The sequence below is a fragment of the Pelodiscus sinensis genome, chromosome 8 (assembly GCF_049634645.1).
Source record: "Pelodiscus sinensis isolate JC-2024 chromosome 8, ASM4963464v1, whole genome shotgun sequence".
NCBI lineage: Eukaryota > Metazoa > Chordata > Testudines > Trionychidae > Pelodiscus > Pelodiscus sinensis.
In genome coordinates this window covers 70,549,484-70,566,229 of record NC_134718.1, presented here as the reverse complement: position 1 = coordinate 70,566,229, position 16,746 = coordinate 70,549,484, and the positions used below count along the sequence as shown (strand labels likewise).

Here is a 16,746-nt window from a genome sequence, read left to right as displayed (position 1 = left end):
AGTTGTCTGAAAACAATCATGCATAGTCTGCTGGGTTTGATTGTGACCTCATCAAAGGTCCTGAACACTATTAACCAATGAAATGGCATTTTACAAATGCCTGCATCCTAGGAATTCTCCCAGAAGACTGCAGAAATAGTTTCCTGTCGCTTTAGTCCATCTCCTTTAATGGACAGGTCCTAACAAATTCTAATAGGGATTTCAACAATAGGGTGCTGGGGATGTAATACATTCTAAGTAGTTGTAAAATTTGAATACAGAATGAAATCATCCATCCTTGCGTTTTTTCATTTCTTTAACCATCCTATAGAATTTACTGTAAAACTGTATAATTGCTCTAGAATTCAAGAGGGAGGATTTCATTCACTGTTAAATTCAGTCACACTTTGTGTTGAATTTCTGCTTATAAACCATTGGTAAAATGGTTAATGCATTGTAAGTATCTGTCAGCTCAATAGTCTATAACCATGCATTATTCTGATGCGTTTACAAGGTACCAATCTATAACATCTATCACTCATGTCTGTAATGTGCTTATAACATCCATTAATCATTTATTAACCCTCTGTAGATTACTTATTGATGGAACCTAAATATAAAGCATGACCTTTATATGAGGGTCTTTGGAGTAAATTCTGTACAACGTTATTGGTTTTAATCCTAATGAACTGTCCCTTTAGCGCAGTTCACAGGGGAGCTAGCACTTGTGAAATTTCTGGCCACAGAGGAGAAATTTTGTGGTTTTCCTAATGAAAACTTATTAGCAGGCGTGTGACAATACATAGATATATTATAGTGACCGCTGTATTTTGTCTTTATGCAAATGTCCCTCTTCCAATATTTGTTTCATGGGTCTAATGTATGTATTTATATGGCTCCATATTAGCGCAGTAATATGTTTATGCTCACAGCACTGCTGCGAGGAAAGGTATTGTCCCCCACTGTACAGATGGGGAGCTGAGAGAACCTAAGTGACATGCTTAGGAGCACTGTGACAGAGAAGGGGCCAATCTCCCCAATAGTGCCCTAATCACCGACTCTTCTTTCCTCTCTAATGTCTTTCAGTACCTGTGTCAACAATTAGTATTGGTGTCTTAGCCCCATTTTGCAGCTAGGAAAAACTGAGATACACAGCGACAAAGTGATTTGCTCAAGGTCACACAGAATGTCAGTGTCAGAGCCGATATGACTGACACTCCACAATCACTGACTATTAGGCTCCTCATGGTAGGTATTATCACTCCTCCTGATTAGGTACATGTAGCAGGATGGGAGAACAGCTGCTTGTTAGGAGCATATCACACATCTGCCTATCTGATTGATACCCATCCCTCTCCTTTAAGCACTGTCAAGACACTATTCATTGCTCTGCTAATCTACCCTGACAGCTGCCCTATTTTGAGGGCAGCATTTTGAAAACCAGGCTGTAAATTCATGCCTGCAATTCTGCAAACACTATCAGAAACAATAAGAGCATGATGCCTGTCTGTTTTTTTTTTTCAACTTGCTGATCAGGCAGTTTAACATTAAAATTCAAGTTGTGCCCATCCCTGAACATGTCATATTGCAGTTGGAAAGCCAGGTTCTGGTCAGGAACTCAGAGACCAGTTTAAGGCATCTTTAAATCATAGAATACTAGAACTAGAAGGGACCTCAAGAGGTCATCGAGTCCAGTCCCCTGCCCTCATGTCTAGACCATCCCTGACAGATGTTTATCCAACCTGTTCTTAAATATCCCTAGTGATAGAGATTCCACAACCTCCCTAGGCAATTTATTCCAGTGTTTAAACACCCTAACAGGCAGGAAGTTTTTCCTAATGTCCAATCTAAACTTCCCTTGCTGCAATTTAAGCCCATTGCTGTTTGTCCTACCATCAGAGGCCAAGGAGAACAATTTTCCTCCCTCCTCCTTGTAACACCCTGTTAGGTACTTGAAAGCTGCTATCCTGTCTCTTCTCAGTCTTCTCTTTTCTAAACTAAACAAACCCAGTTCTTTCAGCCTCCCTTCATAGCTCATGTTTTCTAGACCTTCCATCACTTTTGTTGCTCTTCTCTTTTTGTTACACTTCCCTGCCTCTTACCCTTACAATAGATATCGTGTGTATTTTTAAATGAACTAACTGATGGGTATGTACAGATACCTCGGCCCTCTACTGGATGGAGGGAGAGTAGTGTAGTTCCGACATTACCAGAACCAAGAAAAAATTCTCCTTTAGCTTATTTGGTAAAAGCCTTCACTTTTACAGCGTGGCTGTCAGACTACCCCTTGTGATCGCAGTGAAGGCATAAGTGGCTGCAGCGTGCATGCGATAGGTGTGTGACACGACATGTTTTTAACCTAAAGCCTCATAAGGACACGCACACTGTGATGACAGGAAAGTCCTCGCTGGTTGAGGGACAGGGAGAGGAGTTATACAGGGGAGTGTCTGTGGACAGTGAGTTGATTTTTGAATTCAGCACAGCGGAAGAGCTCAGTTTAACAAAACAAAACTTGCGGCGGTGGTGGCGCTTTAAGGTAAGAGCTGAAAAATGGGACAGCTTTCAAAGCAGGTTAATGGTAGGCCCGGCCAGTCTTGACAGTGCCATTTTTTACATTGTGCTCTCCAGCAACCACACTCCCGAGGGCGCCTCATTATTGTACATTATGAGCCTTTCTACCCCAGCAGCAATCTCACCAGACGGCAGGCAACTGGCTCTGATTTGAAAACCAAATTGAAAGGGGGGGCGGGGAGGGGGGGATGTGAGGCGGTGTGTTTAATATGCATTTCTAGGAATCTTTCCATTGGAGGCTTATTGATGATGTGTGAGTGGGGAAGCAACGTTGTGGGTTGTGACCCTGAGTCTTTCGTACTCGATTTTCTCCTGCTGACCGATACTCTGCCTCATTTTGGCTTTAAGATTTACTTGCACCGTGGACCTGGGGTGAGCACCAGCTTCTTTGTTGCTGGCTCTTCCTTAGCTTGCTTCATCCCATTGCACTAAGAAATCTCTGCTTGGTGAAAAGCGATATATTGAACCCATGTTGATTGCTCAGCTAGTCGCAAAGCATCTTTTCTTTGCCCTTCTGATGACAATTTCATTAATATTTTACCTGTGCCAACATTAATTAACTAGATGGTTATGGGCTGGGCTTTTGTATCTCTGCTCCCTTCATCCACAAAGCCTCTGGGTAGGAAACGCCATTCGATTGTCCAAGGTCTGAGGGAGTCTGCAGAAGGTATCAATGCAGCTCCTACACCCACCTGACAGCTGTTCTCAGTCAGGCGCTAAATATTGGACTACAGACTGCTGCTGGCTACATGGCTGGGATGAAGTTTCACACCTGGGAAGCGCAGAGCGTGAGCAACAGGCTGATCCAACTGATTGCCTGTGTGTATAGCCATGTTACGTGAGTTGTGCAGAATCTGCATTGCTTCCTGAGTGTTCTTGCTTGGACCGTTGGGAGGTGTTCACGTTACAGTGATGGGCAGCACTTTAAGGGTACGTCTCCACTACAACATTAATTCGAACTAACTTAGTTCGAATTAGTTAGTTCGAATTAGCTTAGTTCGAATTAACGGATCCAGACTAAAAAACTAGTTCGAATTAGCGTTTTGCTAATTCGAACTAGCATGTCCACCTTAAGTGGACCCTGAATCGAGCTTAAGGATGGCCGGAAGCAGTGCCGGCAGGGCATCAGAGGAGGACTTAGAGCGTGGAGATGCTGTCTCAGGCTAGCCGAGGACTGTGCTTAAAGGGTCCCGATCCCCACCCTGGACAGACAGTTCTCAGGGGTGTCCCGCTTGCAAAGCAGTCCTGGCTTGGAGTGCCCGGAGTACCCACACTGGGCACATCACAGCACTCGGCCATCAGACCGGCTGCACTTGCTGCAGGCTGCCATCTGGGGAGAGGGGGCAATTGGGGGGCTGCAGGAGAGCTTCCACCCCCAGAAGCCCGCAGAGCCAGCCCAGTCCTCCCCATCGGGGGCTCGTGCCCCATTCCTCCCTCACCTCCTTCCACTTACCCTTCCCTAGCCCCTCTTCTTGACGTACAAAATAAAGATAATGTGTCTTCCAAAATGGAATCTGTCTTTACTGAACAAAACTGGGGGAGACTGGGAAAAGGAGGTGGGAGAGGGAAAGAGAGAGGCTGGGAGAGAGGAGGGCAACTAAAATGATCAGGGGTTGGGAACAGGTCCCATATGAAGAGAGGCTAAAGAGACTGGGACTGTTCAGTTTAGAAAAGAGGAGGGGGGACAGGATAGAGGTCTCTAAAAGCAGGAGTTGGGTGGAGAGGGTGCATACAGAAAAGTTCTTCTTTAGTTCCCGTAAAGAAGGACTAGAGGACACCAAAGGAAAGGAATGGGTAGCAGGCTTCAAACTAGTAACAGAAAGTTGTTCTTCACAAAGCAAAGAGTCAACCTGTGGAACTCCTTGCTGCAGGAGGCTGTGAAGGCTAGAACTAGAACAGAGTTTAAAGGGAAGTGAGGTAAAGTGATGGAGGTTGGGTCCATGGAGTGCTATTAGCCAGGGGGTAGGAGTGGTGTCCCTGCCCAAGGTTTGTGGAAGGCTGGAGAGGGATGGCACGAGACAAATGGCTTGGTCACTGTCTTCGGTCCATCCCCTCCAGGGTCCCTAGGGTTGGCTGCTGTCGTCAGACAGGCTACTGGGCTAGATGGACCTTTGTTCTGACCCAGGACGGCCATTGTAAGCTCAGGGCTGAGGGTCGGGGGTCTCAGTGGACCCCCTTGATTTTCATGCACACCTGCTCCTGGGTGGCCCGGCTGGCAGGTCTCCTGCCCTAGACGGCCACTTTCCTGTGCCTAGTGCGGAGATTGTGGACAAGGTCCACGATCTCTGCACTAGCCCAGGCGGGTGCCCACCTCTTGCGGTCCCGGGCAAGCTCCCGGGAGCCGCCAGCCTGGTCCCGGGAAGAGGGGGAGGGCTGGGGGGCATCGGGTGGCTGGCTCGATCCGTGCCAGGTGCAGGGTCTGCTGGCTGGGTGCTGGCAGGCTTGCACCTGGCACGGGCACCGTAGCCAGCCCGTGCCCCTATAAGGGGTCCGGGGCCGGGAGGGGGGCAGACGAGTTTCCCTGGTGGTGCCCAGAGTGGCCACCAGGGAAACCTGGGGAGGGCTAGCCTCCCACTAGTTCGAATTAAGGGGCTACACACCCCTTAATTCGAACAAGCTAGTTCGAACTAGGCTTAATCCTCGTAAAATGAGGTTTTCCTAGTTCGAACTAAGCGCTCCGCTAGTTCGAATTAAGTTCGAACTAGTGGAGCGCTAGTGTAGCGCCTATGAAAGTTAATTCGAACTAACGTCCATTAGTTTGAATTAACTTTGTAGTGTAGACATACCCTAAGAGCCTTATCTTTCACCACATGCGACCAGACCTCGGCCACCAAGATGGCTCCGTGCTTGGGTAAGATCCATTCGTGGACGAAGGACTACTGGTTGAAGCTGGTCCTGAGGATGACGAGGTGATGTGGGTGGCAGAAAATTGGTTAGCAGGTCTTCTAGAAAGTTCCACATGGTGAAGGTTCTAATGGGTGATGCTGCAAATCTTCTCTTTGATCCTCAGGACAGGACCCAGGTTGTGGACCATGCTCCAATCCCAAGCCACAGGGGGTCATCTAGGGCTAGGACAAGAGGTCGTGTTGGGAGAACCCCAAATTTCAGAAGCTCTGGTAAGAGGCCTGACATGCAGATGCTTATTCTAACCCACTTCAGTCTGTGGAGGGAGTTCTGGGCACCAAATTTCAGGAAAAATGGGGGACAAACTGGAGAAAGCCCAGGGAAGAGGAACAAGAATGATTAAATGTCTAGAAAACATGACATCCGAGGGAAGACTGAAAGGCTACATCTTCACTCTATAGAAGACTGATGCTGCCATGATTGGTCTTCTAGAGTTCGGTTTAGTGAGTCTAGTTAAGACTCGCTAAATCAAACTCAGGGGGCATCCCTGCAAGTGTCCGGTACTCCTACTCTTCTGAGGAGTAAGGGAAACTGACAGGAGCATTTGCTCCCATCAGTCTCCTGCTCTGGGGACGCCACCAAGCTTGGCTCAGGGTAGGCTGACTCCAGCTATGCATTGTATGGAGCTGGAGTTGTGCACCCTGAGCCAAATGGCCAGGTCTAGTGTAGACCTGGCCTAGGAATTGGGCTTCTTTAGTCTGGGAAAGAAAAGACTGAGGGCTTATCTAGGCTACGCTAGAGTGTCGAAAGAGGATATGCAAATTCCATATCTTTTTCCGAAATCAGAGCTTTCGAAAGTGAAAGTAGTTTAGACGTGGCTTTTTTGGCAAACCCCTTCCCTTTGTCAAAAAGCCACGTAAACATCATTTGCATATCCTCTTTCGACACTCCAGCATAGTCTAGATAAGCCCTGAGAGGGGACATGATAACAGCTTTCAAGTACCTAAAAGAGTGTTCCAAGGAGGAGGGAAGGAAAAATTGTTTTCCTTGGCCTCTGATTGTAGGTGAAGCAGCAATGGTCTTAAATGGTAGCAAGGGAAGTTCAGGGTGGACATTCGGACATCTGACTTAGTTTGTGGTCTTTATGTTGGATGTATCATGGCTGCTGTTAGCCCACTGTACATACTGCAAGCATCTACCATGTTGCGCTACTAGATACGTTGAGTATGAAATGTGCTAAATATACCAACTTTATGTTATGGTCATCATGTCCATGTAGGAACAGGTAAATCATTTGGACTTAAATAACCAGCTGGAATTTAGCTCAAACAAAACTTCTGGCAAATGCTGAGTAACTCCTATTCTACTGTAATTCACTGCCTCCTAATCCATGGTCCTAGTTGGGACAGAATTTGCACATGCCTAAATACCTAGTAGCTGCTCTTTTAGGATGATATTTCTGCGCTTGATCTCAGGAAAGCATTTTTCTTGTGATTCTTCCAACATAGTTTTTTGCAAGCACAAGATATTTGAATGAACACCTGCTGATCACTGCTTTCCATCTTTTCCCCACCCTTGTTTACACTTGAACCTTTTGGGCTCTAGCTCACATTAGAATAAGCCCTAGCATTTCTGCCTGCCTTTGAGGAGGGGATAATGCGTGCAGAGAAATCTTAACCCAGATCAGCAAACAGAGGCCTTCCTCTATCCTCTTACCCTACAGGTCAACAAGATGTGGGGAGTGCGTGTGAGGAAGGGGACAGTGGGACATGCACTTGTGAGACTTGGACTGATAGCTGTTGTCAAAAGTGGAATGTGACAGTCACCAGAAGCCTTCCATGCATGGCTGTGATAAGGCGGCTCACCAGGCCACTTCCACCAATACTGCATTTAAGGAATCAATGCGCCATTGACATGCCTATGGCCCAATCCACCCGAATTGATCCACTAATGGCACGCTGTTCAATAACCCCTTCACATTTCACCGTGACGGTTTCCAGATGTGATCGATTGCAGCTTTTGCGGGGATGCGCAGAACAAACAACCAAACAAAATATCCTCAAAATTGCCCTGTGCACACTCGGTTTTCTAAGGCAGCAGCAAGCTAATGTGTTGGCATGGCTGTCAAAATGGATGCCCAAGACCTCCAGAAAATGTCTCCCTGAGCTTGATGCTGACTAACGTATCAGATCCGCTCTGGAAAGGAGTTAGGGAAAGAGCGCCGCTAGAAATGACGACGTTGCCTGTGGTCAGTGGGATTCCATTCGTTTACTTCAGAAGGCTTTAGGAACAAGTCCTTAGCAGAGACAGTCAAGATCTTTCATAGGACTGTGGACGGATTAGCCGCTCTCCTGTTGTTTTTCCTGGTTCATACGGAAGAAGAAGAAATCTGCAGCTTCATCCAGTTTCTAGACAGTATTCCTCCTCCTCCTCATTCTCGAGTTTCATTTGTCATTCGCTGGTCCGTGTAGACAGGAAGTGCCCCACTTAGGAATGGGTTGTGTCCCAAAAGTTTGTAAGTCACTTTGGAACTCCGAATGTGTCTACGGGAAAAAAAATCAATCGGCTCCCTGGCTAGCCCGGAAAAGCCTAGTTAACCCATAACAGAGTTAAATTTGCAATGAAAAATTGTAGAAATAGTTTTTTGAATGCTGCTGCTTGAGGAAAGGTGGGTCTAATTAGAGGAGGGGAAGGTAGATGGAAATTCTGAAGGGGATTTCTGGGCATTCCCCAGCCACCACCTCTGTCCTCCAGCGGCCAGCCCCATCCCCCGGCTGTTTCCTCCCTTCCTGCGGGCTGCACCCAACCCCCGCTCAGCGGGAGGTGGTGAGTGGTGTGAGCACAGGCTGGAGAATTCCAGAGGAGCAGGAGTGGCCATGCAGCCAGCAGCTGGAGAGAAGTGGCATGTTCCCCTTCAGAGCATTGCTTTTCTCCAGCTGCGGGTGCTGTGATCGCTTCCTGTCCCTCGGGAGTCTTCCGGCCAGCACTTGCCACATCAGTGCCTCTTGCCTGCTCCCCCGAGGTTGCAGATGAGCTTCTGTTTGTATGTGCGGCTGTTTGTAAGGATGTTCGTCACTCGGGCAGTGCCTGTCTTAGGAAAACTAACACTCCAGTTGCTTCATTTTTCGAAAATCTCATGCTCTGGTATCTGAGGTCTGATGAGAAGAGAGCCTTCCACACAAGTCTTCCTTGCAAGACACCCTGCTAACACACCCATTGACTGGCCCTCTCAGAGGTGGCTCATCTCTGAGGTAGAAACGCATTGGTGAAGCCAGCTGGTGAAGTGTCAGTGTAAAGACAAACTGTTTTCAATCAAGCGATTTTCATGTAGCCAGAACCTCTTGACCACAGAGATCCAGTTGTGGATTCCCCTGGGCCTAGTGGAATGAAAGAGCCAAATTTATGATGGTTTGGATATAAACTCTTCCAAAGAAACAGGAAAGAAAATGTTACATTTTGAGTTAAAAAAATCATTGTCAGCAGGGTTGCTTTTGTTTAAATATTTACACGTTTGCCTACAGTACTGGAATTACAAACAGCATTGCGCTAGGGCATCCAACCCAGACCGAAACAGACTGGAAATCAAAATCCAGATTCAGCTACAACTTGGTCAACTGCCCCCTGGTAAGTGGGTGTAAATTGCCCACCAACAGGTTGTAACGCAACCAACTTTTAAGATGAAGTGTGCGGATGTGGTTTTGCCTTATCATTACGGCTACTTGCTGTGTGTGCGGCTTGCACCCTCCTACTGATGCAGACAGCTAGAACATCCCAGTCCAATGCCTCTGATCTTGGGCAAGAAACCCATCCGGCTCCACTCTCCATGTGTGATGGCCGCCATCTTGAATGACGCACCAGAGACAGAACAGGGGACTGTGGAACTAACCTGATAAGCCCCGCCCACTGGAGCCAAGCTTCCGTAGTTACCCTGGTGACACACTCCTGTCATCTGTGGATCGGGCATGGAATGGAAACGGTAACACATCCTCATCCATGGGCTATGTAAGCGGAGTGGGCAGCAACGGAAAAGTGAACAGCACAAACGGAGCAAAGGCCATTCCATTTCTACAAACACCGTTTAAAAAAAGACACCAAAGAAAAGTTTATTTTTTTTAAAGGATATTATCTTTATTTCGATGAGGTTCCTTTAAGTGCCCATATGCCCGGTGAAAACGAAGAGTCCCTTGGCCCAGCAAATCACATGGAATGAGGAAAAATAACTTGGAGTGGATTTCTGTGCCCTCCAGCAGTGGACTTCAGTTCTTCTTCTGATGGAGCCTCTTCTCGCCCTTCCCTTATTCCACTGTACCTTCCCCTCCTACCTGGATCTTGTGGCTGCTGTCCGGGAGGGGGATGTGTGTTCATTTATATGATGCCTTTCTGTGAACCGCTCACAGTAGCTTCTCTTGACCCGAGTGGCTCTTTCTAACTTCTTTTCCTCTCCTTCCCAGCTTGCTAACTAAACATGAACACAAGGGAGCACCAAAGAGTTTCCTATTACTTAGAGACACAAAATATGAAGTTGATCCGTGACTGGAGAGCTTGAAGCAGCATCAAGAGCAAATCAAACACCTGTGCACAAGCAGCCCTTGTGTTTGAATGGAGAATCGAGGTGCCGAGGGAGGTGGCTAAAATCCAATGCCTCACTTCCAGTCCACTCCTGCTCTCGGCGTCTCTGCATTGCTTCAGCCCAAAGTCAGGCATGCCTCTGCTTCCGTGAGCAAGAGGAGAACTCTAGAACAGGGAGAGAAAGAGAGAGCAAGGTGTGCTGTGCTACTGAAATGCCAGAGGGAGCTTCCCATTTACGGGACTGTCTCTTCTTGACTGACCCTGGTGAATGTTAAAGCGGGGAGAAATTTGGGTGGCAGTAGGCCTGCTCTTAAAGGTGGCCTGCAGATAGCTTGGAATGCTCCACAGCGGGAACTAAAACAAGAACATAAGAATGGCCAGGCTGGGTCAGACCAAAGGCCCATCTAGCCCAGTATCCTGTCTGCCGACAGTGGCCAATGCCAGGTGCCCCAGAGGGAGCGAACAGAACAGGGAATCCTCACGTGATCCATCCCAGTCACCCATTTCCAGACAGAGGCTAGAGACACCATCCCTCTCCTCCCTGGCTAATAGCCATTGATGGACCTATCCGCCATGAAACCTTTAATAGCACCAGGGAAAACTTCTGCTGCTGCTAGCCAGCTGCACTGACCTAGGGACAGGCATACACGGTTATCACCTCACTTGCTTCCATGTTTTTATCCTTTACAAGTGACTTCCAAAGGGCTTTTTAAGAACTGTGAATAAGAAGCTGGATATCAGTCAACAGTGTGTCCTTGTAGCCAAGAAGGCGAATGGCATATTAGGTTGCATTAGGAGGAGCTTTGCCAGGAGATCTGGCGAAGTTGTTATTATTCCCCTTTATTCGGCTCTGGTGAGGCCACATCTGGAGTATTGTGTCCAGTTCTGGGCCCCCCCACTATAGAAAGGATGTGGAGACATTGGAGAGGGTCCAGCAGAGGGCAACCAAAATGACGAGGGGGCTGGAGCACATGACGTACGAGGAGAGGCTGAGGGATTTGGGCTTAGTCTGCAGAAGAGAAGAGTGAGGGGGGATTTGATAGCAGCCTTCAACTTCCTGAAAGGGGGTTCCAAAGAGGATGGAGAGAGGCTGTTCTCAGTGGTGACGGATGGCAGAACAAGGAGCAATGGTCTCAAGTTGCAGTGGGGGAGGTCTAGTTGGTTATTAGGAAAAACTATTTCACTAGGAGGATGGTGAAGCACTGGAATAGGTTCCCTAGGGGGTTGGTGGACTCTCCATCCCTAGAGGTTTTTAAGTTCCTGTTTTACAAAAGCCCTGGCTTAGATGATATAGTTGGGGTTGGTCTGGCTTTGGGCAGGGGGCTGGACTTGATGACTCCTGAGGTCTCTTCCAGCCCTAGGATTCTATGAGTCTATGAACTGGGCTTGTACCCTTCTTTAGGCTGGATGAAGAGGATGTGAAATGTGTTTGGAGCAGCACATGGGTAAGGGCTCTCTGTCTTTGTAAAGGGAGTGATGGTCTCCTTTTGCTTGAGTTTTACCACAGAAATATCAGGCATATCAAGTCCGGAAGTTCCGGTTTTGCCAAAGAGACCGTTTGGGGATAATGAAGAAGGAAGTGCATCAGGGTGCTCACCTACTATTTGAAGGGCTAGGAGTTAAAATCTTTAGCAAAGGCTCCATCTATCCCAAATGTCAATTAGCCATTGGCATAAAATAAGGGAGAATAACTTCATTAATTGTTGGGAAGGACATATTGCATAATAGGCCCGATAGGGATCCAGCTAGCACTGACCAAAGCGATTAATTGTACACACTGTGACTTGAAAATAAATCTAGCAACCCTCAGTTGTTCATCTGTTAATCTTGCAATGTAATTTCCTAAGATCTCCAGTCATTCTAGTGCAGTGCTGTTCAACCTTTGCAGACTAATATGCCCCTCACAGGAGTCTGGTTTGTTTCAGCTGGGTAGCCGTGTTAACTGGAAAAACTTCAACAACAAATAGTCTCGCAGCACCTTAGAGACTAACAAAAGATGTTGATGGCATCATGAGCTTTCATGGGCAAAGCCTACTTCTTCAGATGAATGGAGTTTAAGGGGTTGGTCCAGTTTTCAAATAAGTAGCACAGAGAGGGTATACATGGGGAAGAGGAAGAGCGGCTGGGCTGCTCCGCTGCACGAGCCCCTCCGCGGCTTTGCAAAGCCTCGGGGGAAGCCGGCAGCGGGACAGCCCAGACGTCCCATGGCTGTCCCGCTGCTGGCGTCCTCAGAGGCTTTGCTCCCTGTTTCCCTGGTCTGCTGGTCTCCAGCAGACCAGGGAGACTGGGAGCAAAGCTGCGGAGGACCCAGGCGGCGGGACCGCGGTGCGTCTCGGTCCACCGCCCGCGTCTTCCTGGTCTGCTGGGGTGGGGGGGGGGGGGTTACAGCTAGTACACCCCCCCCCCCCCCCGCAGCAGACTAGGCTTTTCTCCGGACGCCTGTGGTAGAGCAGCTGGGGCGCTGCCGGTTGGTCCCGCAGCGCCGCTCTGGGCGCTACTGGACCAACCTGGTAGCACCCCAGCTGCTCTGCCCCAGGCGTCCTGATTCAGCCGCTGCTGGTCAGTTTCAGCAGTGGCTGAATCAGGATGCCTGGGGCAGAGCAGCTGGGGTGCTGCTGGGTTGGTTCAGTAGCGCCGAGGAGCGGCGCTACTGGAGCAACCCAGCAGCACCCCAGCTGCTCTGCCCCAGGCGTCCCCAAGTCAGCCGCTGCTGAAACTGACCAGCGCTGACTACAGGAAGCCCGAGGCAGAGTTGCTCTGCCCCGGGCTTCCTGGAATCAGCTGCTGATCAGTTTCAGCAGCAGCTGACTTGGGGACGCCTGGGGTTCTTAAGTTGATTCTGTATGTAAGTCAGAACTGGCGGTCAGTTTCAGCAGCGGCTGAATCTGGACGCCAGTTCCGACTTACATACAGATTCAACTTAAGAACAAACCTACAGTCCCTCACTTGTACGTAACCCGGGGACTGCCTGTATTGTTCTTTGTCCGTACACTGCCCCGTCAGTCAACAAAGCCTTTTTTATTTTTAACTAGTAAGTCCGCTAAGGCCAAGCCCTTGCTGCAGATGGGAATAGCTGCCCGACTGATGTAACGTCAGTAGCCAAACTGTAGCCATGTTAGAACACCATGGTTATCATTCACTCTGCACACCCAGGCCTCTTAGCATGTACTAGCCACAGCAGGGAAGGAAATTGGTTCCTCGGGTTCCACTGTTGATTCCTTGAGCTCAGGAAGAACGTTTGTTAGGGGGCAGTAGCAGGACGCTTTGATCCATGAGCGTTCCATCCAGCAGAGGGCAGTAGTCCATATGCACACCAAGGGTATGTCTACACTACCCCCCTAGTTCGAACTGGGGGGGGGGGTAATGTAGGCATACGGAGTTGCAAATGAAGCCCGGGATTTGAATTTCCTGGGCTTCAGTTGCATGAAGCCGGCCGGCGCCATTTTTAAATGCCGGCTAGTTCGGACTGTGTGCCGCGCGGCTACATGCGGCACGAACTAGCTAGTTTGGATTAGGCTTCCTACCCGAACTAGAGATGTACAGCTAGTTTGGATTAGGAAGCCTAATCCGAACTAGCTAGTTCGTGCCGCGTGTAGCCGCACGACACGCAGTCCGAACTAGCTGGCATTTAAAAATGGCGCCATCCGGCTTCATGCAAATGAAGCCCAGGAAATTCAAATCCCGGGCTTCATTTGCAACTCCGTATGACTACATTACGCCCCCTAGTTCGAACTAGGGGGGTAGTGTAGACATACTCTAATTGCCCAGTGGCTTTCCAACTACGGGTCGCGACCCATTACTGGGGGGTGGAATGTCGGGTTCTGGGTCTCAGCAGGGGAATTGGGGAGAAGTGTGTGTGTGTGTGGGGGGGGGGGGGCTAAGGCAGCTCCCTGCTTATCCTGGCACCGAAGACTGCGCACCGAAGACTGCGCTGTTCCCCAGAAGTGACCAGCAACAGGCCTGGCTCCTAGGTGTGTGGGGGAGATCGCAAGAGCTCTGCCCACTAGCTCCCAACTCTGATTGATTGGCTGGGAACCTGCTACCGGCTGCTTCAGGAGAGGCAGGAAGCTGCCTTAGCTCCCCTCAAGGTTAGCCCCTCCTGCCCCAGCCCCGACCGTCCTCAAAGCTGGAACCCCCTCTTACCACCAAAGCTCTTCTCTTCAGCCCACGTGGGAGCCCACACTCCAGTCAAACGATGTCGGGTCGTGAGCATCAGCAATTTTTTCCCAACTAGGTCATGAGAGAAAAGTTGGAAAGCCGCTGACTTTCCCCACAGTGCACAGCTGTATTCGACCACAAGCCGGGATATGAAAGCAGGATGCTTGGGTTTGCTAGAGCCCTTTACATTTGAAATGCAGGTTCGTGTATAGGTTTCCTGGACTTATTTTTCCGCAGAGGATCCGAAAGCTCTGCCAAGTGAAGGGCCTTCCCTGCCTGGGCATGGTGAGGGGTCTTCATGGGTTGCTGACTCTCTTGCAGCCTTTGCTGCAGCCGCAAGAGAGCCTGTGTCCAGTCTTCTCCCCGGCCCAGGTGCCGTCATGGGGCTGAGCCCCTCCTTGATGTCCCTTAGCTGGGAGTCGTCAGTCCCAGTTACTAGGGGCTGTCCAGTTGGAGCGTGTGATTCCCACTGGGCTCTCCTCCAGAACTGGCTAGCTCCCTGGCCCATCAAGGTGCAGACCCCTATTAAAGACACCCCCACAAGGTGCGGAGTGGACGGCCTTGTAGATGCTTCAGAGAGGCAATTACCGTGGTGTAGATTTTCCCTCCCCACTTACCTTTCACTGTATCATTGTACTGAGTGTCCTGCCAATCCATCTTCCTGTTTCAGGTGTCCAAGGTCCCTCCGTCTATCACGCTGCCACTATCTATATTGACCTTGGTTAAAACTTTATTGACACCTATGAGACATTTCAGTCTGAATTCAGCATAACTTTCGGCCTTGCAGGAATACTTGTCTAGCTCTTCAGGCGTTGTGTCTCACTGTTCGCTTCCCCATGCCATCAGCCAAAGGCGTAGAAGAGAATGCGGTGTATGCATGAGGAAGTGGTAGCTCTTCTTGTGTTGGTATAGACTAGCGTATTTATTAAAGCCCTACAGCAGTGCAGCTTATTGGTGTCGCTACCTCATCCAGTGTTTTAATGGTACACCTGCCCTAAGAAAACCCCAGAAGTGTTGAGAGGATAGATATATATTGGGATTAGACACAAACCATGTATATAATAGTAACTATTCTCTTTAAGTGCATCCTTATATAAAGTGTAAAAGGCTGTAACCACATGCACATTTCCACATAGTTTGCGTTCCAGCTGTGTCTTGTTTGTTAACCAGCCTGGAAAACAGGCATTTAGTGACTAAATAATATACACCATATAAAACATTAAAATCACCAGGAAGTCTAGCTACTAGAATTCTAAACACTGCAAAATGGTGATTATGGAATTAAGAAGGAAGAAGGAGTAATGACTGCTTGCACTTTTTGCTTAGGCTAACCCTTGAAAATGATCTAGCTGAATGTTTCTGTTCACAGTACTAATTTGGGCACCCTAATTTCCTTGTTTATTAGCAGAACAGATCAACAGGTAGAGGTGCGGGAGGGGGGAAGAGGGGTCAACGGCAGCTACTTGTTAAACGGGCTTCCTGCAGTGTAAGGCCATCGCTTGGGTAGACCGCAGCAGGGTTTACATTTCGGACCTCAACAACGGAGCCGATATTGCCTGAGCCAGAAGGCCCAGCTCTGCTATGTAAGGCTGAGCAGGCTCATGAACCTCTGTATGGGGCCCAACCAACACGAGAGGGGACATAGATTGCCATGGGGTTATACGGGCTCTTCATTAAATGAGCCGCCTGCATGTTATAAGCAAAGGGTTGTTTTCTTATCACCCTCCGCCCAGTGCCAGACCCAAGGCAGCTGGAACAGTAGCTCGGTGGAAGGCAAATATACAGGAAACTGGGTGAATAGTTTTCTGTTCCCTGAGTGCACTGGCCAGGCACTGCTGTCATGTAATCGAGGCCGGCAGGCCCGTAGGGCAAATTAAGAGCTTGCCTGAGGCAGCAGGCTAATCAGGGCCCCTGCAGCCATTGAAGGCCTGCTAGGGCCAATTCAAAAGGCTTCCCCTCAGGCAGGGCAGGAGGAGGCCAAGGCCTGAGAGTGAGGAGGTGCCCGGAGAAGGCGAGGGATGGGAGTGTGGAAGAGGGCTGTGGGGGAGCAGGAAGGATTGTCGGGTACCAGGGAGGAGATACTAGGAGGGATTGTTTGGGGAAGCGGCCCAGGAACAGGCTGTGACACCGGGAGTGGAGGAAACACTTAGGGTCCCTGGGCCGAAACCCAGAGTGATGGGTGGGCTTGGGTGCCCCTCAGCCCTTCCCACGCCAGTGCAGAGTCTCCCCTGAGAGAAGGGACCAGGACTAGGGAGGGTTTCATGCCAAGCCATAGACTAGCCTATGATGGGGATGGCCCAATGGGCCAGAATCTGGGTGGAGGGTCACAGCGCGCCTCTGAGGCAAACCCTAACCGCCAGGAAGTGCAGGGCCCTCGGGGCATGGCCAGGGCGTTGCCACGCTGCTCACAGACACCTGTGCAAAGTGAACGCAGAACATGGCCGAATCGGAAAGGAATGTTTCCCATCCCCTCTGCAGGGGCACGAGTGCGCTGAGGAAGCGAGCGCGGGGAAGAAAGCAATCCCATGCTTTGCTGCATACTTCTTGAAATTGCCTCAGTCCTCCCCGGACCAGGTACATGGGAGCCCTAGCGAAGTCTCGGCTCAGTCGAGAGGCTTGTCCCTG

At 49.5% G+C, this 16,746-nt stretch overlaps 1 long non-coding RNA gene across 1 annotated transcript in view; it reads left to right on the top strand.

The window, feature by feature from the left end:
• The first annotated feature begins 2,435 nt into the window (after positions 1 to 2,435).
• Positions 2,436 to 16,746, top strand: part of LOC142830515 (uncharacterized) — a 33,934-nt gene continuing 19,623 nt past the window's right edge. Inside the window, exons 1-2 of the long non-coding RNA XR_012905819.1 lie at positions 2,436 to 2,515; positions 5,561 to 5,666. This is a non-coding gene — a long non-coding RNA (uncharacterized LOC142830515). The remainder of the gene's footprint in view (positions 2,516 to 5,560; positions 5,667 to 16,746) is intronic.